At 35.2% G+C, this 26,120-nt stretch overlaps 1 protein-coding gene across 3 annotated transcripts in view; it reads left to right on the top strand.

Annotated features, from left to right (window-relative positions):
* Positions 1-26,120, top strand: part of Ypel (Yippee-like) — a 349,317-nt gene that overhangs the window by 53,952 nt on the left and 269,245 nt on the right. For 2 of the 3 annotated variants that reach the window (XM_090392077.1, XM_090392076.1), the window contains exon 1: positions 8,581-8,771. The exons of the other annotated variant lie outside the window; for it this stretch is intronic. The gene's annotated coding sequence lies outside the window, so the exon portion shown is untranslated. Of the gene's footprint in view, positions 1-8,580; positions 8,772-26,120 lie in introns of those variants that run through there. 3 annotated transcript variants of the gene reach the window in all.

The following is a 26,120-nucleotide window of genomic DNA, read 5'->3' as shown; positions in this document are numbered from 1 at the left end:
ACTCCAAGGATATCAGGGGAAAAAAGCTATGAAGAAGATCCAGATCCAGATGGATTAATCAGCTAAAAATGTCTTAGAAGGCTGATATGTAAAATTTGAAAATATTGGAGTCCTTTCAGATAACAGACTAATTGTAGTGAAAATTATCTACAGGAAATTATTAATCATAACATGAACTCATCATATTATCCTTCGCACCTTTCAGGATATATATATATCATGAACTTGATGATATAATTATCCTGCCTACGAAAAATTGCATTCTGCACTATAGAGACCAAATGGCGATTTTTCAAGCCACTTTCAAGCCTTCAGTAATCAGACTTATGGTCTTACACTAGGTAATTATAATGATCCCTCACGTAGAGTCTTTTGCAAGATCCATGTCAATGCAGTATTAACCCACATTGTGTGTTTTTTTGAAACAGAAATTCTCTCCACTTGGTACGCAGGCATAACTACACCAGCATCCTGAAAGTAGTGTTGAAATGGAATGAAAAAGTTATGTTCAGCGTTTAGAGCAAGGTTCTAGATGTGCCCTCCCCAACCCACTAAAATGACAATGAGCATAGTTTCCGGCTTTTCGATTTTTTGAATGGGGTTGCTGAAAAAAAAACAATAATAATAATACACAAATTAAACTACTTTATGTAATATATATATATAATCATATTATTGTTCAGTCACTAGGGTGACTAGACAGAATCAGTGAGTATTAGGAAGTACGTGGATGGTCTGAAAAGTTCTCTGCCTAACAATGAAAAAACGATTTATAATTTCAGAATTATTTTTATTTTTCAACATAATCTCCATTAAGACTAATACATTTATTCTAGCGCCATTATCCCGTCCCTGTAGTAGTTCTCAGTAAGATCTGCAAAATACTCCTCTCCAGCTGCAATCACCCGTTGATTCGAAGAAAAACGCTGACCAGCGAGGAAGAATTTTAGTGTCGGGAAGAGATAGAAGTCAGAGGGAGCCAAATCTGGGGAATAGGGTGGATGCTCCAACAATTCATAGTGCAGATCCCTTAATTTTCCCATTGCCAAAATAGCCTTGTGGGCAGGTGCATTGTCCTGATGAAAGATGATTTTTTCTTCTGCAAACCGGGTGTTTTCTTTTTCTCATGAATTTTTCGTCTAGTCTGGTTAAAAGATCGGAATAATATTCTCCGGTTATTGTTTTACCCTTTTCAAGATAATTAATAAACAAAACATCGGTGCCATGCCTTTGTCTTCTTTGGCTGAACAACCGGCTTCTGTCCACTGTTTTGACCTGTTTGGATTCTGGTGTGTAATGGTGAATCCAAGTCTCATCCATAGTAATAAATCGACGCACAAAATCAGTTTTATTCTTGTTAAAACGCTCCAAACATTGTTCAGAGATTTTCATGCTAGTGCATTTTAATCAGCGCGGCACCCATCTTGCGCAAAGCATTTTCATTTGCAATTCTTCATGCAAAATATATCCTACACGTTCTTTTGAAATGCCTATAGTCTCAGCAATTTCATGCAATTCGATTCGCCGGTCATCCAATACCATTATCGTGCACTGATCAATGATTTCTGGTGTTGCTACACTTTTTGGACGTCCTTCACGTGGATCATCTTCAAGGCTGGTACGGCCGCGTTTAAACTCGGCAGCCAGTTTCTTAATTGTCGAAAAAGGAGAAGAGTGCCCATAAACTAAGTATAATTTCTGGGAAATTCTCATGCTACTCCTCTAAAACACTATTAATATAATTAACGGCTATTTTAGCCTGTTTTTGTTTAGGAGTGTCCCTTATATTTAATACATTGGCTAACATAACTCAAAAGGGGTATATATATATATATAATTTAGGACATTACGGGCGAGTGTAGAAGGCAATTATGGCAGAATAAAAAATGTTGAAAAATTATGTACATACCTTGATTTTGGTTTAAAGATGCCTTCTAAATCCAAGCTCTTGTGGAGGGGGGGGGGAAGAGAGGGAAAGAACATGGGGATGTACTTGGGGCACGGGAAATAAGTTTGGGAACCCGGGTTACTATTAATAATATATATATAAATATATATATATATTATTTTGTTGTGGGGAGAGGGGCGGGGAAGGAAGGGGAAGGGTATCCTTATGTGGAAACTGGGGCAAGGGTTTACGGGGTGTGGACCGTTTCGGTCATCGTCTGACCATCGTCGGAACTTTGTGGGAATGACTGTAGGGCTATGTCAAGGCTGCCACCTTGATATAGGCAGTCTTGACATAGCCCTACAGTCATTCCCACAAAGTTCCGACGATGGTCAGACGATGACCGAAACGGTCCACACCCCGTAAACCCTTGCCCCAGTTTCCACATAAGGATACCCTTCCCCTTCCTTCCCCGCCCCTCTCCCCACAACAAAATAATATATATATATATTTATATATATATTATTAATAGTAACCCGGGTTCCCAAACTTATTTCCCGTGCCCCAAGTACATCCCCATGTTCTTTCCCTCTCTTTCCCCCCCCTTTCCACAAGAGCTTGGATTTAAAAGGCATCTTTAAACCAAAATCAAGGTATGTACATAATTTTTCAACATTTTTTATTCTGCCATAATTGCCTTCTACACTCGCCCGTAATGTCCTAAATTATATATATATATATACCCCTTTTGAGTTATGTTAGCCAATGTATTAAATATAAGGGACACTCCTAAACAAAAACAGGCTAAAATAGCCGTTAATTATATTAATAGTGCCCATAAACTTTTATGAACTTCGAGTGAATTTCTTTTGGCGTTATTTTTCAGTACTTGATAGAATGACTTGCAATTTCACATGGATGCTTATGACAGATGTACCAACTTAGAAAAAAAATCTTGATGATAGTGTTGCCATTTATGTTCTCAGCCTCGAATGTAATACCCACGTACTTTGCAGTATTAGTCAATATTCTGTTCTAATTATATAGCCCTGAAGTAGTGTGTGTGTGTGTGTGGAGGGGGGGTTTACTGTAGTATTTTATAAAGATGTAAAAGCGGCACTTCCAAATCGTTTTGAATAATATAAAATAAATCCTCAAACGTATCTTATTCCCCATAGGTAGTAGACTGAGCTCCTTTCGCTCTAACTAATATTTTGAAGATTAGAAGGTTGTGAGCTCCACCCTTCAAGCGTTTACTGACAGCGAACCTGAGCTATCAGTAAATGAAAGGCTTTCAGGAGAAAGAGATTACGGGAAATGACTACCACCATCTCTTGGTTCTAAATCCTAACCCTTGTGTTATCGTTTGTATTGTTAGTTCTCAACTTTCTTGAGATGCGGGATTGAAAACCGAGTTTCTGGAACGGGAAACCCTATTTGCAATACCAGAGATCGACTAACTCGAGAACCGGTCGGTAAAAAGTATAGAAAGAGGCTTTCTTTTTGCGACCTAGTGCTATGGACGCAAACCCTATCACCTCAGGGACTACAAAAGCACCACTTACTCCCTTTCGAGAAACAAGCCATTAAATTTATTTATTAGTTCCTCTATTTGTAAGATGCCATGCATCAGAATTTGTAGCACAATTTTTGTTTTTTTTATTGGATTTTTCTTATGTCTATGAATTGCGTGTGTTCTTCTGGCTGGTTTGCATGTTTCACAGAATGAAAAATCCAAGTTTTTGGAGATATAGCACAATTGTGGCGCCATTTGGGCAAGGTTAAAAATAAAGAACCACTTGATATTTTAACGATATTCCTTGACAGAGGTGACCCAAGCGGGTATTGGACCTTGTGGCCGCGCCAGGGATTTCAAGTTCTGATGTTATTATAAAGAAAAATTTATTTCAATGTTTTGAAACAAAAATATTAAATCACATATTATGTGCGTTCTAATTTTTTTTGTTATAGTGAAGCCCTAGTTCTCTCTGTAGCATATACATATATAAACCTCTTTTTAGGGACCTTGTAAATTTTACTGTCAGGGGCCCCTGACATAATCCCCAGCTGGCATAATCCTCAACTGTTCCTTGGGGAACACTATATAAGGAAGACTATTCTAGAGGACACAGGTAAACAGAAGGAAAAATAAGGATGATTTTGATGCTCGCCTGGAAATCGATATGAACAAGCTGTTTTTGTTTTTTCTCTCATTTTTATGTGAATCCTACTCACTAAATTTGTAAACCTAATATTAGGACTAAAGCTGAGTTAAGGATTATATACTCTAGAAACCAAGCATGGTACTTCTTTTTAAGCCTCTTCAGGATTTCAATAAACTCACATGGGATGATGAAATTCATCTCTCATCTGAAAACATTCACAGCCATTTATATCCGAGGGATTCTAATCCACGACTCATAGGTTAGAGAGCACAGATGCTATCAACTCGGCCAAAAGGCTAACGCTGGTTGTTCATGTTTGTACACAACTAAAAGAAAGTGAGGAAATAATGAAAACCAGTTCACTGGACCATGCCCCCCCTCCCCCAAAAAAGTATGGAGAATCTCCCATAGAAAATGCACAATACATTAGCAGAGCATCTGAGAGAAAGCTGTTGAAGTGAGCTGATCAGAGACAGTGAGAGTTGTCATCAGTTAATCAGAATGTCCTCTTCTATATAGGACCAAGAGTGTCTAAGAAGGTTTTTGGTACGTGACACTGAAATATAAGAATAATAATTATCATAAATTCTCTCGATGTCAACCTATCACCATGACGATTGTAGGTAAACAGCTGTCTTTGAAATGTGCAGGTTTTTAATTAATTACTTATTTATTTAATTTTAAATTGTGCACTTTGGAGACTTATATTTTTGAGGAAACATGGAAACACATGGCTTGAAGAAATTAGAAAGTGAATTTATTGATTCTGACTTCGAAGTCTGAAGGAATAAATTCTGTTTTTTCATTTTATTTATTTAACTTCACAAATTTAGATTCCGATATTTTGATTATATTTCCAGCGCCTGCACACGTAAACGTGTGAAAACTTATCAGTTTATAATGTACCACACGAAAGATCATTATGGGATTGATATGAGTACGCGACCAAAACATTTTATAGGTATTTTTCTAGACCATTCCTGAATTAGCTGACAAGGGCAAGCGGGTTTTTTCTCCCGGAAACTCGGGTTTTTCGTCCCGTAAACTCAAGAAAATCGACCGTAGAACCCACATTATTTCAGACATTAAATACGAGTGTTAGGGTTAGGGACCACGAGACGGCGGCACTTGTTGAGCCGTCACTCTTCACTCCGTGCCTATTAATTAGTGATAGCCTTGGGGGACAGCTACCTCTGATTGGGTACCAGTGGAGTTTGAACTGCTCACTCAGTCTCCAAAAAGTTAGATAGGGCTGAAAACGGCCTCGCCTACTCCTTATATATACGGGAATAAAAAGGCGTTATCTGATTTTTTTTTTTTGAAAATTACTTCTTTTTTATTTTTAACTTTGCAACTAAGCAAAATCGACCTCAGCATCCACACCTTTTCAGTGTACATATCTACAATAATTTTACGGTTATGGTTTAGGAATACGATATGATGGAGTAAACATCTGCGACACTCTCACCCCGATGCGTTGAAATCGTCGGTAGGTATGAACACAATAATTATGACAACCAAGAGTGAATCCAGCTGCCTACTGATTTCTAAAATGTTAGTTAGGGCTAATAGTGACACCAACTTTCCGTGGGGAATAAAAGGAGATATAGGTTTTATTTTATTTATTTATTTGTAATTACGTTTCTATGAAAAATCTGGTTTTCTTCATGTATTCATCTAAATACAGGTAAACTACCTGCCTGGTTGGCCGAGTGGTTAACATATTCAGCCTACATGCTGTGGGACCAAATCACACACAACCGAATCTATTCAGGCATCGAATAAACTGACAGCGGTCTTACACCTTGTCCTTATATGGGAGATGATTTTCATGACATGGTGTAAGACCACTGTCAGTTTATTCAATGCCTGGAAAGATTCTGTTGTGGTCTCTAGAGTAGGGTGTTCCAAATTATATATATATATATATATATATATATATATATATGTTAAAAATACCAAGCAATTTTAAACCTGGTTTTACCTTCTACATATATATATATATATATATATATATATATATATATATATATATATATATATATATATATATATATATATATATACAGTTGACCCTTGAACGACGCGGGGGTTTGAAGTGCCGATCCCCCTACTCGTGCAGCCGAAAATCCGTATAACTTTTAACTCCCCCCAAAACTTACTACTAATAGCCTACTTTTGACCAGAAGCCTTACCGATAACATAAGCAGTCGATTAACACATATTTTGTATATTATATCCTGTATTCTTACAATAAAGTAGGCTAGAGAAAACAAAATGTCATTAAGAAAATCATAAGGAAGAGAAAATATATTTATAGTATTGTACTATATTCATCGATACCGTAAGTTTACGTCGTCTGTTTACGAGATGAATCGTCTGTCTGTTAGTACCTACATCAAAAATTGTCTTATATGATGCAAAACACTATAGATGTTATACGGATTACTAACACTAGACATCAAAAACGAAAAGATAACGTGAAAAGAAATTCATATTTATTTTCAGGTATAACGAAGAAGCATCAGTATGATTGCTTTATGGTAGCCTAGTGTAATCGATACGATTGCTTCACTGTAGCCTAGCCTATACGGTAATGAATGAATCGTTATATTTTTATGCACATTAATTAATTAATTATAACTAATTAATTAATAACAGGTAATTTTATGCAGTTATGATTTAATACTGCATCTTTACTTTTGTTCGCATTTCTCTCGACTGCGAATATCTACATATATTTTATACATTCATGACATGCCTAACTTTTTCTTAATTTTTTCGATATTTCTAGGCTACGTGGTTCGAGTTTTTTCAAATTGTCGCAAATCTCGAAAAAAAAAAATCCAATATATTTATCGAAAAAAATTCGCGTATAATTGGACGCGTGCAGTACATCTTCAAGGGTCAACTATATATATATATAGAAAGTTTTTTACCCTGGGTATTGTGCTGCAGGCAACTGCCACCATCTTGTGGTCCCTAACACTATATATTACTGTTTGAAATAGTGTGAGTTTGAAGGTCGATTTTCATGAGTACCAGCGGTTAAAATCCGAGTTTCTGGCAGGAAAAAAACCTACTTATCTCTACCAAATATCAACTAACATGTGAACCGGATGAAAAAAGTTCTTCTAGTGAGCAACTAGAATAGAACTTCTATTAGTCTTTCGGAATGGCATTTACATTCATAGCTCTAGGTTAGACATAGAAAGATCCTCTATTTTTTTACTAGGTTTTCCTAGGAAAACCTAGGTTAGTCAATCTCTGGCACACACGAAATCAGGATTTTTTCCCTTCTGGAAACTTGGGTTTTAATCCCGAAACTCAAGAAAATCGACCGTCGAACTACACCATTTCAAACAATATCATATCTTGTTGATATTAGGAACCAACAGATGGCGATAGTTGTCAGCCGTACTCTCCGGATGCCTATTAAAATCACTGATAAGCTACGACGGCTATCTGCGATCGCTAAGGATGGAGATGGCTGTCTGTTCATATTCAAAGTTTGGTCAGAGAATTTATTATTATTATTATTTTTAAAATAAAGTTAATAAAAGTAGTAAAAGTTCAATAACCAATCTAAGGAACTAATGTACTATAGTTTTACAATCTTTTGTGGGTGCGACTCACATTTAAAAAAAATGCCTACTTTCTAACCTAAATCTCGAGCTTATTTGGATGGTGACATAATATGCGCCCTTTTGTTGGAAAAGACTACAGTTGGATTCTCTTCGCTGCTGTGAGGAGCATGTCTTCGGGGAAGGGAGAGAGAAGGTATGAGAGCAAGTTACCGTCTCATACTAGTAAAACACTACCGACAGCAGAGGTTTACTGAAAAATCTCAACTATTATCTTTGATATTTTGAATTTCTCATTCCACAAGCAGAAAAAACAGCTTTTTTTTTTTTTTTCCAAATTACATTTCTAAACATTAAGACTAAGATATTTCTCCCTTTTGGGAATACAATGGCATTAGAGGAATTATTTGTTTGTTTTTTTTATTGACTGCGATTTTTGACAAACGAATTAAAAAGCATCCAAAATAGGATTCCAACACTTAGAGCATCAGATAATGTTTTTTTTTTTCCCTTCGCGCGCAGTGTCCTTTGTTGCTTCAGTTTAGGTGGAAAAAATTTCCTGCAATATGCTTCTATGGAAGCGATCGATTTACCTTGAAGGAATTTTATAAGGGAATGTCACATGTATGTATGTTTTATGTATTTTACATTTCTCTACCTTCTTAGAGTTAAAAAATAAATAAATAAAATATTTTAATCACAATGATAATAATAATAAAATTATTTCGCTTGTAAACAAATACGCGTGTAACGAAGGGAGAGAAAGATGGAGAGCCGTAGATAGTAACAAATAGACGACACTCAAAATATTGTTTTATTATCATCATACAATCCTAGTTTACCCACTGCGAAGGCAAACCCATCACATGGTTCTTTGTTTGGCCATGATCCAGCTGTTGCGAGGCCAATGTCCTTGAAAACTGTCCTGGGAAGTGTAAGCCGAAACGGTATTGGCTAAATTGTACGGAGGGGTTTCCAGAGCAGCCAGCTGCGCAGTCGCTAGGCATCCAGTGTTTGTGTTTTGCCTGTGAAGAAAGCAGCTGTGCGAGTTGCTGTATGCTACCTACGCAGGGTCCAACGAACCTAAACAAAGGATTGAATAGGAACGTTCATGAAAATAATGGAATATCTCTGGTAATTGCTACCTAATTTTTGGAGGGGTTTGAGTAACAGGTTTATTTGTCGTGCGGAATATGTATATTTTTAAGTGTTTAATATGTGAGTCTACATGAGCGCAATCCACAACACTGAAAATCCCAACGAGGCCTAGTGAGTTAAATCGTCTTCAGAGTAATTGTTGATTCAGTTATCGTATAATGTATCAATAACCATTCTGGAAGCACATCGAAGAAAGTGCTATCGTATGGAGTGTGCAGGTTTTGAAACTAATAGGGTGTCTTATGTCAATATGAAATAAGAATCTTTGTTCGTAAGCCTAACGCATATTCCTCAAACGGCGCTACTAACGTCTTTCTTACCACCTGCCTTTTGTAGGCTTAATATCCTGACTTTTAAGTTTTCTAAGATACTTGTCATTTAGGTTGACAAGTAGCTGTATTTGCTTCTTGGTTATCAATAAAATTTGTAATGCTGAAATTCTAACGCAATATTTTCTTTTCATAACTATATAGTTAATAAACTCCGCAGATAGCTTTCGCACAGTATTCTGGTTGGCCTACGAAAATTGATAAAATTAAGCTAGTTCATAAATTGAACCAAAGTAATTAATTTAGTGGTTACTAAAAGTAATCTATCAGTTTAAGTATGTAATATATGCGTGTATGTATATGAAATGGGAGGGGGGTAACTTTTGTCCTTATCATTTAGGCTTTGTCTCCATATTATTTACTATTACGAATTTCACTGAATGTAGTTGGATATATTTTCCAATCTAGAAGAGACAGTGGCTTATATTTATTATAGTGCATTGAAAATGGTTTAAGTGAATTTCATGAATTATATAACATGCAGAGCCTTGAGTAAATGACAACATTAAAATTACAAATGAACAAAAATTAGTTTTTGATAATTGTATTTGATAAGGTTTAACGCAGAATGACCATTTAAAATTTTTAGCAATTAAAAACATCCGTTTTAATATGTAATCATTGTTTATCATTTACCATATATAAGGAGTTATGCGATTTAAACGTCATGATTAGTATCCGATTCAGGTTTTGCTAACTAGTCTAAGCTTTTAAAATTACGAACTGATTTCATGGGAGTTTGGTGTATTTTGTCAGTATAATGAAACGTCAAAATGTTTCATTATACTGGCATACGTAAGGAGTTGAATAATTTGTTGCCAATACAGTTTTCATTATGAATAATTAAGGTTATATATTTAAACCATACAAACAGTTCTTAAGATTTTATTGAAAAATACATCTTATATCTTTTCATGGTTTGCTGGAATTAACTTCCGAAGATAATACATATTTTTTTATTATCGTTAGACGCATGTTCCTAATTGGGATTCATAGTAAAGTGAACTTATGTAATTAGACTTCCTGCTTTATCTTTCTAAGATAATTTTCAAAATAAATTTTAAAAACTGTTGCTTAATTGCATTATTTTTTTCATATTTTGAAAAACTACAAAAATTATCGTTAGTGGAATTATTATTAATATAAAAGATAGCTGGTTAGTTTAATGATGTTAGTTATTTTTGTATCTGTCTGTTGCAGTTTTCACTCATTGCATAAACATCTGCTTGGCTATTCGTCAACCTACAGTGTTAGTTATTTTTCATTTTCTTTTTAACGAATCAGTTTCCCCATTCATCACAAATGTGATATTTTGCAAATTACAGTGATTTACTAAACATACTGAGATAATCAGAGAAGATTAAAATCTCCTCTGACCATGCTGTTTAATTTAAGCCTCAGTTCTGGAAGGTTCCAGTAGATGGAAAGTGGTTGAAATAGTTCCACTGCATAAAGGAGCTTGAAGGTAGAAGTAGGAAAATCAGCATATCAAGAATATATTTATATGGGGAAACTTGGTTTTGTGAAGGGGATGGGTCTTGCCTTAGTAATTTACTTTTTTTTTTATAATAAAGTAACAATGGAGTTGGATAAAGGAAATGCCTGCTCAATGATACTGTTGGACTTTGCACAGGCATTTGGCAGGATTCCACATGGAACTCTGTTGTATGGATTAGAGGGAATGGATATGAGTCTAGTGATTTTGGATCAGAGCGAAACTGAAGGACAGATATCAAGAAAGTGATTTATGGAGATACAGTCCAGGAGAAGGCAGGTGACTAGTGGTGTACCTCAGTACTTGATCTTCTGTTGTTTAGTTTGTATTGATGATATAGGAAATGATTTGATTTGAAATATCCAGTTTGTTAATGTTGCAAAACTGAGAAGAGCAATAGTCAGTGAAGGTGATGTAGAGATCCTGTAGATGACTGAAATAGGCTAGCAGTATGGGCAAATGTAAATGGCTGCCAGTTTAATATGGCCAAATATAAGTTGCAGCACTTTGGGAGGAAGAGATCACATGCTGTGTACTATATTGATTGGCACGGAACTGCAGGAAGTTGATGAAGCTAGGGATTGGTGGTAATTGTCGACAGGAAGTTGTTAGAAGGCATATTGCAAATGTGGCCAAAAACAGCTCATCAAATTGTTGAATACACTGACCAGCAGGCACAGGGGAGATTGTTTCCCTTTATAAAGTCACATCTTGACTACTGTGCATAGATCTAGTTGCTTGAATTCCTTGGTGATAAAGTAGAAGAGAGTTCACAAATTTGTTACAGATTTATGCTCCCTATGAGAGTAGATTGAAGTTCAAAAACTAGTTGAAGGCATAAAGATATTAGATATGATAGAAGCATGTAAGTTATTAAAGGTTTTATAGAATAGACACTGACTTTTCAGTACATTGTCGGAGAGATTTCTGGTGGAGGTTGTGTAACAGTGCAGTTAACAAGGTTGTTTGAGCTAGATTTTTCTTCTTGGAAGGTGGTGAATAGATTGCCAGAGGTGGTTGTTAGTGCTTCATCAGTGAATGATTTAAGGAGAGGTAAGATAGGTATTGTGTGAATAAAGGAGTCTCCCACAATGCGACTGCATGGAAATACTCATAATGATACACAACTAGATGAAAAACTAAATGATACCTGTAATACAATATATCCAGTAATACTTGAAGTGATCTCTGCTGGTTGCTGCCTGTACTCGTGCATATGTATATATATATTTTTTTTTAAATATAGATTTAATGACTTCAAAAACCAAGATAACTTAAAAAGATTTTAATGAGAATAATACTACTAGTTTCAGCTTATAACAGCGTTCCTCATTAAATGAAGTCATTAAATCTATATTTCTTAAAATGTATCACAACAACCGCGTAAAAGCCGATTATCACGCATACATATTGTCTGTAATGTTTGTGCAAATTATACCTTAAAGCAGTGATTTTACTAACTATATATATGCACGATTATCTCCTATATATGATTATTTTCTTCCCAAATATTGTTGGTCTCTAATTACTGATCTTCATTTTGAATAATTTCCATAAAATAATATACCATATTCAGTATTTAATTCCTTCAAGTTTTCTAACTGTGAAATGCCCATGATAGATACTAAATAATAAAAATACTGTTTATTATCTATCTGATAACTATAGGAGTTAAAAATTTGCATCATAACTGACAGTATAATTAATGTTCTTACTGAGTTCGAAGAATGAATAATTGGTATGTAAATGAAAGTTAGTTAATTTACACATTGGCCTTTTCAAACTGTTTGATAAAAAAAATTCTGTGTTGGTTTCAACACATTAGAATTTTGTTATTAAAGCTGATTTCTTATGTGTTGGTACTTGGAAGTTGTGGCTTTTTTTTTAGTCCATAGATCTACCTAAATGACAGATTCCCTCACTTCCACTCATATGTCACACAATTCACATAATTCACAGGCGAGTTATCAGAAAAAAGTGAACGAATTTTCACCCTTGTTCTAAAGTAAATTAAAATATATTACTTTATTTCCTTTGCATAATTATTAAAAATAAAAAAACTTATTTAATGTCAAATTGCCTAATTACTGGAGGGCACCAATGAATTTATGAAAGAAATTTTATTTTCAACTAGGATATAGTAACTAACGTATTTAATTCCTTTTGTAGACTGTTTTTCCCTTGCACAATAATAATTGCAAAGTGTTTTTGACTGCGATTCCAATTTCTGCACAAATGTTCTCCTTCAGCTGTTGGATTGTCTGGGTCTTGTTCACATACTCCTTTTTATTTCAGGTAATCCCACAGGAGAAAATTTGTGCAGAAACTCGGGTGCTGCAGCCAGAAACATTAACATCTGTCATGGAACACCCCATAGAAAGGGCTGTCTTTGCGAAGCCAAAAATGGAAGGCATTTATGTGATGTGGTTTTTTCATAACTAATAATAATAAAAAAAATCCCAAGGTTCTGTATTTCATTATAACAAAAAAGAAGAAAAATAATAAAGTCATTAAATGTTTAAACCCCTTCATGACTTATGGGCCATCTTGTAGCTACATTCAATTTAATGACTTCAAAAACTTGATAAGTAGATACAGATTCAGGCATCCAGTAGTAGAACATTTCTAAAATGGCATGAAATGTAAGAATTTGTGTTGGTTGTTGCATATGTCATCAAACAAAGTAATTAGGGAAATCAGTACTCCAATATAATGAATTTCTTCTGGATGCTTTTACAGATATTATGAATGAGAAGGGACTTGTCTTTTATGAGATACATGGATAAGAAACTTAACTGAAAGGTTTTGCTTCCATTGTTCCTCTCCAAAACTCGAGAGTTGTTAGGACACTTACACATATTTGTAAATATTGCACATGATTTGAATGTCATTAGTTTAATTTCTATTAAAGATGTTGTTTGGCACTGAAACAGTGGTAAAAAATTTATATAGCTCTTTCTAGAATTCACCAAAAAAAAAAAGAGAAAAGAATTGGTAAAGTGGCAAACAGAAATCTGCAATGAGAATACATTTGGAGGAAAAGGCAGTGGAAAAAGAGATGATGCTATAACATCGAAAGGCTTATTGAAGAAAATGAAGACTTCTTATTTTGCAATAAGAATCTGTTTTCTCTTAGATTTTTTAACTTTATTCAAGTGTCTGTCACTGATTTTTTAAAAGGTAAATGAGCTAATTATTCAAAATACATCTGAACAAAACCTTTCGGTGTCTTGAAAGAAGTGACACTTCAGTGACATTGTTTTGAAAAGACGGTTTTAGGTAGCAGCAATGTTTATCAGGGCTTTTCAAGTGAAGGTGAGTTAGCTGGTCTTGCATAGTAGTAGCAGTGTTTTCCACTCCTGAAAACTGGTTTTTACCCTATAAAACAGACACTAGCCAGAAAAATACAGATTTACAAACATAGTTCATAGGATAAGCACTCTACTGTATCATAGCAGAAGTTGGGTTTATAAGATGTCTAGTTACTAGGCTAACATAAAAGATATGTTTTTGAAAGAGCAATGAGTAATAAATTACAGGTCTCCATATCTCAAGCCTGATTGAAGCAGCTCTTATATCAGCTTAAGTACTTCGTTATTTGAATGAGGTTTTAGTCTCCTCCACTCTGAATGATTTTCTGATGAGGCATGAAAAATACCTTTCTCTGCAGGACATTATGCCAGATAAATCAGTGAATAAGTGGTATTTTGCAACCAAGAAGAGACAATGAACATAAGAAGCCATTATGTAAAGGAACTTATACAGTTCCTTTACATAATTTTACATAAGGAACTTATGTATTACGTACATATATATACAGTTCACATTATTTTCATAATGTGAATGAGTCTTTTGACTCATTTGTGATGAGTCTTTTGACTCCATGGAGGCCTGAATAATAATAATAATAATTATTATACAAGTGTTAGTGGCAAACATTTTAAATCCATGAAAAGGAAAGAATATTTCTGAGTAATTAAGTATAAGGTGTGTCAAGGGTTAAATAATGTATTACTTTTGTTTTGTCATCATAAATAACATTTGACATTTTTTAAAAATCACCTAGCAAAATATTTTTATATAAATTAGACTATTGGCTAGTAGATTTAAGTTGTTTTTCTGGAGCCTGTGTGTTTTCTCTTGTTGGTTGTTTGTGATACTTTGATCAAAGCAAGTACAGTGCTTTCTTATTCATGATTTTTAAGTTTTTTTTTTTCCTATTTGGATTATTCAATTAACTGATCAATAATTCTCATTAATGACTGCAGATTTTCTGGCATGGTTGGCTGAGTAGTTAATGAATTCACTCTCCAATAGGTGACAGGTTTCAAATCATACTATGAACATGGATGTTTGTGATTGTCTTTAAATGGAAGATGAATTTCATTGCCAGTGTGAGTTTATTGCTCCATTTATTGGAGGCTTGAAGTGGCATTGAAAAGTTCCTTGTTTGGTGTCTAGAGCTGTTTCCAGACTGGATAAAAGTTTTTTAAAACATGTAGAAAAAAAAAATCTTAGCCCACTATGCTACTTATGTACTACATGTTTTACAGTTTTGTGGATGGAAGTGGTATAAAAAAAAGATATTTTTCCCTGTTTGACTGTTAATAAGGATGAAACAAAACATTTTTTTTTTCTCAGAAATATTTGTAGTTTTTTTCCTTATATTGTATATTTGATTTCATGAATGCTCAATAGATCTGTTAATATTATGGGAAATTGTAGTATAAGCTGTCTGTCCTGAAATTAATCTTTATATTATTTTTGATTGACTGTTAACTCCTTACATTTTTTTTTATTTAATACGTGTTTGTAAGGAGGCACAGTAGGAAGTTTTCTGGAGGCTATAGAGAGGAGAGGAAGAGCAAAAGAAATGGGTGCAAGTTCGTACAAATGATTTGTACGGGGGTGTGAATAGAATAGCACAAGATTCAAGTTGATGAACAATGAGGTGGAAGTATGTGAGAGGTAAAGTATTGATAGGTTGGAGCTGATAAAAGTAGTGATTTTGATTGGTATGATATAGAGGGGTTGGCATTGTGCAACTGGGAAGATTGTTGTGAAGAAATGAAAATTAGATTGTGGGGCCTAGAGCATATCCTTTCAGAATAGGTGCGAGTTAAACTTTGGTTGGTGTGACAGATAAGGTTGCAGAGATGTCCTCATCCCTTGCAGCATCTAAGTCAACTAAGAAAATTTCTCATCTGTTACCATCTACAAAAGACAAACTGTTATCTCTATCATTAGCTGGTGTTTACCAGATTCCTTGTGAATGTAATTTGACATACTTTGGGCAGACAGGCTTTTCTGTAGAAAAGAGAATTAACTCGTTTGCTGCCAACTATGAGTATACGTGTAGTTGGTATGTGAGCTTCACAAGCCAACTACGAATATACTCGTATGTCGATTACTGCCGGCTTCGAGATTATTCGTACTGGCCTTGAAGGAGTGAAAGCGCTTGGCGTGTGGTAACAAACTACGCCCGAGGAGCATGGCAGCGAATGTGTTAATGAACATTGGATATGGGAAATCTCAAAAAGTCTTGTTTGGCACATCATAGTATTGACACTAAACACAGTATCTAGTCTTCTCCATAGTTTTAAATATGAATGCCTTTTCAAAGAAAGTTGCGAAGTCCTTTTACGTTGGCCTATCCTGAATCGGAACGATTGTCTCCCCCCCCCCCCCCAAAGTTTGGGAGAGTCTCATTTTATGTAAACATCAAAAATAGTTTTAATATTATTTATTAATATATTAATTTCTAACTTGTGGCAACAGTTTTTAATTAGTAAGCCAACTGGTATATGTACCTTGTATTCCTATTCTTTGATTTGTTTGTTTCTACACATTAATGATATACTGTTATTTTTCAGTATGAAATATTTGTAACTTTAAATTTAATTACTGTGGTTATCGTGTAATTTATTGTTTATAGTTATGCCACAGGTATCCTTTAAAGATAAGTCAACTAAGGAATGGGGGATACACTGGTTTACGAACATTAGGAAAGATAATCTTATTGGGGAAGAGATTTTGTAGCTTTGATCAATTTCCTTGGTTCACAAATTAGTTGTCAGTGAGATGTCAGCATAATATACTGACAGTTCCTTTTTTATGGGAAGAGGAAGAATAGATGTGGAGAAGGTAATATGACTGATTTCAGAAGAATTGTTTCCTTCAATGGAGGACCAAGGAAGTTAACTCCAATTAGCATGTCTGCATATATGTCCTTAGTTGTATTTATTCGTGCCCATGAAAATTTTGGCATAGTGATTTATGAGCTAGATAAATTTAGTTAATTACCTGGACATGTTTTCTCCATTAACACCCCAACTCCTCATGATGTCTATAGATGTCCAGCTAAACCAATAAGATTCTGTAACACCTGTTGAATAACATTTGATAAGTGCAATTTGGTCTCACCTATTTCATCCACCTTGGCTTTATGGAGGTTAAATAGCATCATGAGGGATAAATGACATACATAGCAGACATATTATCTTGATCACCTGTCCCTGAATCTTTTCCATTTTCTTATTTTCTTGAACCCAGGAAACCATCGATCATACTCTAGATGCAGCCTTCTTCCCACTTACAAGTTAGTGTTCTCTTCAACAATCACAGTTATCTTCTGGAATGATTTTGCTACTTTAGCAATGTAATTCCTAAACTTCAGCTTTTGTTCATTATTACTGTTAGGTCACTTAGCTTCATCAGTTACTTGCATTAAATTCCCATCAGTATAAGAATGACCCAGATTGCATGATCTTGTACATGAAAACTTTTGATCTGCCATACATTTGTCATTAAAGCAAGACCTACCTTTAAACAAGACCTGTAAATGATCATTTCCCTATTCACTTCTTTCTTGAGATTGGTCTTAACCTGCTTCTTTAAACTTTAATTACCATGCCAGAGATACTGAGGTGGTGATTGAAGTGTTGAGCCTATCTTTTATCTCAATTTTAGCAACTAAGTTGGTGTTGCTAATTTTCTTACATTCTTTTAGTATTATATTGATCTCTCGTGTAATTCCACTATTGAATTTACACCAAGCCCTGCAATGCCTTTTACACTTATCCACTAGTATCCTTTCTCTTGGTTTCTCCCCAGTACCAACTAGAGTCCAGTTTTGACCTAGAATGTACACCCTTGCAAAAGTATTGCTTGAGTAATAAGTAATTCCACTGAAACAGTGGAATTACTTATTGCCACTTGCCTACCATCTATGTTCACTGAAGTTATTCTTTTTATCACCAAGTGAACAAATGCTCTAGGATTTTTTGTCTCCTTGTACAGTTAAAATTTTTGCATAGGCTGACATTGCTTTCCTTACCATGGATTTCTCTCTTGTCCAGTGCTTTACACAATCCTGGATTAGTACAAAGCACTGGATACAGTTTCTTATTCTAATGTAGTTTCCTTAAGACATCTGCTTATTTTCTCATGCCAAGACACCTCTTCAACCTGCCTGCTTAGCTTTTTATAATCAACTGCCTTATAGTTTTACCTAGATTCTTGTTAGAGTTTCTTACATTCTTAACCCTCTGCCAAGACAGAACAGAATTGCATGATCGCTCATGTATATTTGTCCAGTGGTGTAGGAATGCTATTGCATTAGAGCAGTTGGCAAGGATGCCAGTGGAAGGATATTTTGACTATTGAAATTGACACACACGCGCGCACACACACACACACACACACACACAAAAAAACTTTATTAAGAATTTGCCAATAGCACCAAAAACCTAAGATAGTAACTACACTATTTACTGTAAATGTCGCATTATTTTTGGTTGTATTTCAAAAGCTTTCGCAAAAACCAAGCCTTTACGTCAAAAAAGTGTGTGCTGCCTGAATTAATTATCCTTCAACTATAACTTTCCATTCCTCTTCCTTTCCAGGCTGTGTCCTTATTGTTAAAATCACTGTCTTTTGTCCATTAAGCTCATATTTATGCATGTCCTGCTCTATGAACAATATCCAACTAAGCATTTGATCTTGTTATTTTCATCTTTACATAAAACAGCTTCAAACTTGCTGCATGTGAGACTTATACCACTACCATCACCTTCATCAAAGTTGCTAGTTAGGCTTATTTCTCCTATCCTTCACAATCCCCACCTATTCTGCCTTTTATGAATATGTAAGTGTTCATTATACTTGACAAGAACTTATGTTCTTGTATAAATCCTTCACCAAGTGTAAGCGAACAAAGTTTGCATGCCAAATATCTTTCACTTGTAGTCCTCATGTCCTTGTTCTACTATATGAAAAATCATGTCCCTTTGTCTTCTGTATATTTTCACTATATATATTCAGTAGAAGTGACTTGTTTGCCATCTCCAGCAATTATGTAGATCATAGTGGAATTTTTGTTAATGCTAGGAAGACAAATATGGGTAACAGTAAAAGTTATTAGTGTAAATGAAACATTGTGGCTCATTCAACCATGTGCTTATACGTCAGTAATTACATGGATGTGAAGTGCCCATTGAAGTTAATATAACATTTAGATATTATTTCTGGAAAATTTTCCATGTTATTCCTCTAAATTAATATTAATTTGTATGGCTCTTCTGCCTATTTTTTTGTTTAAGAGTACCCAGTTTTTTCTCAATTTTTTAGGGTATTATTGATGTTTTGAAGACATAGATACATGAAGAATATAAGGAAGGAATAATTTTGGACATGGCTTTTGCAGGATGCTCTTGGCTGTCTTCCTTTGGAGCAGCATCAGGCATATAGCGATAAACATTTATATACCACTGCTGAAGTATGACAGAAAGGGAAGGGGGGGTATGAAAATGTGGGGAAAGAAAGATGTGGGAGAGTTGCAGATAAGACAAAGGTATAGGAATTTAAAACCTAGGTTTCAAGGGTAAGTTGTGAATTCTTTGGGAAGAAGGTGAAAGAAATTTTTAGGGGAAAGGAGAGTGATAGAATATGATGAATCAAGATTAGGGTAGGAGTAATGGGGTTTGAGCTGTTTCAACTGAAAGTTGTCTTCGGAGCTCATTGAAAGTTGGTTTCCATTTTTTGCTATACTGCTTCAAAGGAAGACAACCAAGAACATCCTACAGAAGTATGTCCAAAATTATTCCTTTTTTATATTCTTCATGTATGTCTTCAAAACATCAATAATGTCCTAATGAGTAAAATGCCAATGACATCATTAAAGGGATACTCCTAAAGAAAATTAGGCAGAATAGCCATAAAAATTAACATTTAGATACTGTTGAAATAACATGGATATGAAGTTTATATTTTTGATGTGTTTTATTCGTGTGGTTGTTTTGGGTAGTTAACTAGCAGGAGAATTTTCTAGGTAAATGAAATTGAGACCAACTGTTGAAGGAAAGAAAAACAAAGATGTGAAAGACTGGTTTCAGAGAAACAGTAGAAGAGGAATATGGGAGTGATTCACTAGAAAGAATAGTGAATAATTAGGATTATTTACGCTGAACTTCTTCAGAAGAGGTTTGGTATAGAGAACATTGGGAGGGAAGAAATGATAGCGACAATCATTGTCGCTATCATTAAACTTAAATTATTAAAGTTGGAGTTGATGGTAGCTCCTGGATTTTCTGCTGAATACCAGTAGTGAGTCATGTCCTGAAGAAGTGTTCTTTTTATGTTTACTTTTTGGGTGGTTTTATAAAGATCGAATCTGTGGTATCACTTGATGGTGCGGCCATTTTTGCTACTTCATCTGCAGTTTCGGTTCCCTTTAATCCCACATGGGATGGAAGATCCATTGGAAGATTATTTTGGAATCCTTATGTAGTTTGTTTTTTGCTATGTCTCTAAGTATTTCTTGATGGCTAGTGTAGCAATTCTTAATAGCTTGAAGGGCTGCTAAGGAATCTGTGAAAAATATAAACTCCTTCGGGTTTTGTTTGTCCAAATATTGCAGTGCTGTGTTAATGACTATTAATTCTGCATGGTATGAGTTATTGTTTTTTAGTTCTATATTATGAGAGCCATAGATCAGTATGCCAGAATTGCCATTTGGATTTTTGGAGCCATCTGTGTAGATCTTTGTTGAGTCAGGTCCATGTTCCATTATTTTTGAAAGGGTTAATGATCTCAAGATTTCAGGGTTTTCTAGGCTTTTTTTCTCATGTTTCCCTATTTCAGAGTTGATAACTATATTTTTCCTGTCTTGATTTGGAGGAAATGCTGTGTAGTCAGCTATTTTATTTGGACAATCCAAGGGAATTTTATTTTCTATGATTTCATGCATTGTTCATTTTTTCTTTATTCTGTTTGATGGTTTCCAGTTTTTAAAAAGTTCACTTGTTCTATGATGTGTGAGGTTGGCTCTTTTTTCTACAAATTTGGTAAGATTTTCTTGTCACCTAATTTTTAAAGGAACAAGGTTGGATTCGAATTCTGCTATTTTTCCACTTGTCTAAACTGGTTTGTGATGTTTGCATCCAGATGGCGAAGTATTCCATTATGGGACGGATAATAGAGGTACATGTGACTTTTAAGGTTTTGGCATCATCTCCCCACTCTTTACCTGAGATACTTTTCATGATATTTAGTCTTCCTTTTGCTCTGACTGCAACATTGTTGATAGGTTTATTGAAGCTTAGCGATGGAGCCAGAGTAACTCCAAGGTATTTGGGGGTTTTCATTAAATGTAATTAGTTGACTGTTTAGCTTAATCTTTGGTCTCCACTTTCTGAGGTGGTTATTAATAGTAAATATTCTTCCTTCTACTTGCCACATATCTAAAAAAAAAAAAACACTAGGTTTTTTTTAGCCTGATTTGCCAATTTCTGCTCATACTCTACTTTTGTCTTCCTTAACAATTGAGTCACTCTTCGCTTGTTCTTTATATTCTTCATGTGACTGATTACCATTATTCATCTTGTACTTCCTCTAAAGAATTTTCTTTTTCCATATTTCATGCTTGTGCTTCACATTCATCCATTTTACACCAACCTTATTCAGCCTTTTGACCTTTGGGATACATTTGTACATTGATGCTGTTATGTATTTCTTTGTAAGTTCCCATGCAGCATTTATTTCCTTACCGCTCAACTCCTCGATCCATGTTATAGCTCAAAGTTGTCTCCTAAGCTTGTCATAATCACCAGCCTTATAATTTTCACATATATCCTTTTGCAAAAGCCTGCATATGACTAGCCACAATACAGGTGATTACTTCATGATCACTTTCACCAACTGGAGGAAAATGTGAAACCTTTCTAACAATTACATCCTCTGATGAAATGATCAGATCTAGAACTCTTGATTCTCCCGTGCCTTTCTTTATATGCTGCCTGAGATAGTTATCTCTCAAGAACTTGAGAAATTCACTTTCCTTATTCCCAAATGCTATCTCTTCATTCCAATCTATACTGTCATAATTAAAATCACCCATAATAATTACCCTTCCTTTTGTTCACTAATCCAAGTTGTTTATACATTTCCAGGCCTATAGCAACATCCAACTAAATATGTCTTCCTCTCAACCTCCACGCTACACCACACTGCCTCATAACCATGGCCACTATTTCCCCCTTTCATGTCTACCTTATGTGGAACTTAATTCTCCTGCTATCATCAGCAGCACTCCACCCTGACTTCCTGCCCTTTCTATCCTCACGAAAAATACTGTACCCTTCCATTTCTATTCCAGTTACGATATCATCTTCATTCAACCATGTTTCACTTATTCCAATGATGGGGGTGAATAAACTCAATGACTGAAACTGCACTTATACCCAAGTGTATGCAAATTTAGTTTGCACATGAAGTAGCTTCATGACTAGGCTACTTGTATATAGAGGCCTAAGGCGATTCACATCAATTGCCTTGAAATTCCATAATGCAAAGCACACTTTCTTTTGGACATGTATTACTATGCATTAAGGGAATATATTAAGGTTTAATTAATGTAGAAATCATATATTTCCATCTATTAGTAGCAAAATTGTATATCACTATATTTATAAAATTCTCTGGATCATAGGTAGCTGTAAAAGATTTTTTCACTTTATTATTATTCGTGACACCTCCAAGGAGTCTGAAGACTCATCGTGGGAGGACACCTACTGTACAACTCTCCATCTCCACTACTACACAGAACTCGCCTTCAATTGAAAAAGTCCATATAAAGATTCCTCCTGTCATGACGAGAAACGAACTTAGGCCTTTTCTAATCGAAGGGTGCATTATACCGTCATTCTTCCAATTGCACTACAGAGGCACTTATCTTATTATCAAGTAAATTATAATAGATAAGTAATTATATTGTTTTTAATCCTTTACCTAAGCATAAGAAACGAGTTTACACATTAAATATCTTAATGAATAGTCACTTGTGTATAGAGGTTATTCACAAATTGCCTTTAGTGTCCCAAAATATGATGCTCTATTTTGCTACTTCATCATCATCAAATTCCTGCCATGTTCCCTCAAGGGGTGTACAGGATATGATAGTACTACATGAAAAATTTACATCATTACTAACTTCCTATATACAATTTTCCTCCAAATCAGTCTGTTACTTGTCAGGATTCCAACATTACCAGATCTTATATTTCTATCGTCTAAGCCACTTTGTATCGTATCAATCCACCTATATCTTGGTCTTCCTCTGGGTCGTTTTCCTGCCAACTTGGCAGAGAACACTTGTTTTGCTAATCTTTCCTTGCCCATTCTGTTTACGTGACCATACCACCTGAGATTAGCTCTGCTAACACATTACTGGATGCTGACAAGGTCAAGTTCTTTCCTAATGTCCTCGTTTTTAATATGATATGCCATCTGTTCACGCCTCTAATCTTCCTCAGGACTCTCATATCTGCGGTCTCTAGTCTTTGGTCAAGTGTTTTTACTTTTGACCCAGCTCTCAGATCCATAAGTTAAAACTGGTTTGAACACTGTCTTGTATACAGCTAATTTAGTGTTCCGACTAATTTCTCTCTTATTCCATATGAATTTATTCATTTGACTTCCTACCATACCAGCTGTTGATTCTGTTGTCTATTTCCATATTTAATTTACCATCTTCACTAAAAATCGTGCCTAAATAGCTGAAATGTTTTACTTGTTCCACAGTTCCCCGTTCACAACACAGTTGACATTTTCAACAATTCTACCTATTTTCATTGTCTTTGTCTTTTTAATGCTGACCTTCATACCATATCTATTACAACAGTTATTCAATTTAGTCAGAGAATCTTGCAGACTTGTAGCGGATTTATTTAGAAGTATAACATCACCCGCATAAAGTAAAGAGCTGACATTAACATCTCCAATTTTTATATCAAGTTTAATACCACTTTCCTTCATAATGTGATCCATATAGATAATGAATAACAGAGGTAATAATGTACATCCTTGTGTCACACCAGATTTAACATTAAACCATCTTCCTGTACTTCCTTCAGTTCTAACTGCTGACTTACAACTCAAATAAAGACTAAGTATTGCTTGATATAATGCCCCATTGACACCATATAACTGTAGCGTATTGAATAGTTTCTCTCTTGGCACCTTATCATATGCCTTTTCCAAATCGACAAAACTTAAATACAGATCTTTGTTATATTCCCATGCTTTCTCGACTATTTGTTGTAAAGTGAAGATCTGATCCTGACAGCCTCTATTTGGCCTGAATCCAGCTTGTTCTTCACCAAGCTTTTCTTCCACAATTCTTCTCAACCGCTTCTCAAGTATACTTGCATAGATCTTACCAGGAACACTCAGTAGGGATATACCACTGTAATTCTCACATTCAGTTTTATTTCCCTTTTTATATATGGGTACTATGAGAGCTCTGCTCCAATCATCGGGGATTCATCCTTCTGTCCAGGCATTCTGAACTATGCAGTGCAGCCACTGTAAGACTTATACCACCATAATTCAGCATTTCTGGTCGAATATCATCTACTCCTACTGCCTTTCCACATTTCAAGCCTTTGATGGCTTTTTCTACTTCCAGTATGGATATGTATTCCTGACTGCGTGCCTGGTCAGTGTTTTTTATCAGTGTGCTGTCATCACTGCTTGTTTCATTTAGCAAATTTTCAAAGTAATTACTCCATACGTCAATGATATCTTTTTCTCCCGTTTTCATGTCACCTTTATCATCTCTAACTCCTTTTACAGCACTCTTTCCTCCATTCCTAAGCTTCTTCAACAACCTCCAGAATATCTTACCACCTTCTTGATATTTATTTTCTATGTTCTTGCCAAAGTCCTCCCATGACTTTTGTTTAGCTATTTTTACACACTGTTTAGCTTTCTTATATTTGTCTCTGTATTCTCTAAGAGCACAAGCTGACTTATTTGACAGGAACTTTTGATATGCTTTCTCCTTTTCCTTCACTGCCTCTTTAACTTCCTGTGTCCACCACGGAGTTCTAATTTTTCTATCCTTGCAGACAACTTCACCACATGCCTCTCTAGCTGAATCAGTCAGGGCTTTCTTCAAGGCTTGCCACTGAATCTCCAAGGTTTGATTTCTGTTCTCAAACTCTTTCATTTTTTCTTCAATAATCTTTGTGTATTTTAGTTTACAGTTCACATCTGAGAGCGGCTCAACTTTTATTCGCTTTAAAACTTTCTTAAATGTTATTCTTTACAATATGAAGTTCAATTTTATCCTGCTCGAGACTAAATAATGATCACTTCCAATTTCAAATCTGCTGTACACTCTGGTGTCCTGCACAAGGGAGAAAACATCACTATCAACAATAACATAGTCAATGAGACTTTTCTTATTCCTTGCCTCTTCTCTCCATGTGAATTTGTGCACATTTTTATGTTGGAACATGGTGTTAGTAATAACCAGTCCATGTCCTGAGCAGAAATCCAACAGGTAATTGCCATTATTATTAGCTTTGCTCTTTTCTCCAAATTTTCCCAAAACATTTTTGTATGTCTGACAAACACTTCCTACTCTATTTAGATCCCCAACAAGGACCAACTTTTCATTTTTCATTGTGTCAGTAGCTTTCTCTAGAGCGTCAAAAAATTTCTCCACTTCTACCTTAGTAGACCTTCTGTGGGACCATAGGCACAAATAAGTCTCATTGTCCAGTTCCCCATTCTGATATTTGCCTAAATCACTCTACTTGACACTGCTTGCCATTCAAGAAGATGAGCCTCATATTTTGTGTTGAGTACTATGGCCACTCCTTCTTTTCCTTGATTGTCATTTCCTGAATATAACATTTTGTATTTATTGCTCAGAATGATCTCACCAGTTTTTGTCTTTTTTGTTTCAGTCACCCCTATTATGTCGATCTGGTACTTATCTAATTCTTCCACTAGCTCCATTTCTTTGCCATTCAGGCTTCTTATGTTGATAGTACTGATCTTTAACTCTGGTGATGTTGAGTTGGGGTGTGTTTTCAGATTTGTTCCAGTAGCTGAGTTTTTGCTGTTCGCCCCTGTTCCATGGTGAAAACAACGGGGGCTTTGTTTAATCAGTCGACGTCTCAGCCGGTATGAAATTTTGTCATGTTGTACCATCAT

This window comes from Typopeltis vanoorti, chromosome 4 (genome assembly GCF_054136105.1).
Source record: "Typopeltis vanoorti isolate ZY-2024b chromosome 4, IOZ_Tvanoo_1.0, whole genome shotgun sequence".
Lineage (NCBI taxonomy): Eukaryota > Metazoa > Arthropoda > Arachnida > Uropygi > Thelyphonidae > Typopeltis > Typopeltis vanoorti.
This window is presented reverse-complemented; position numbering and strand designations above follow the sequence as displayed.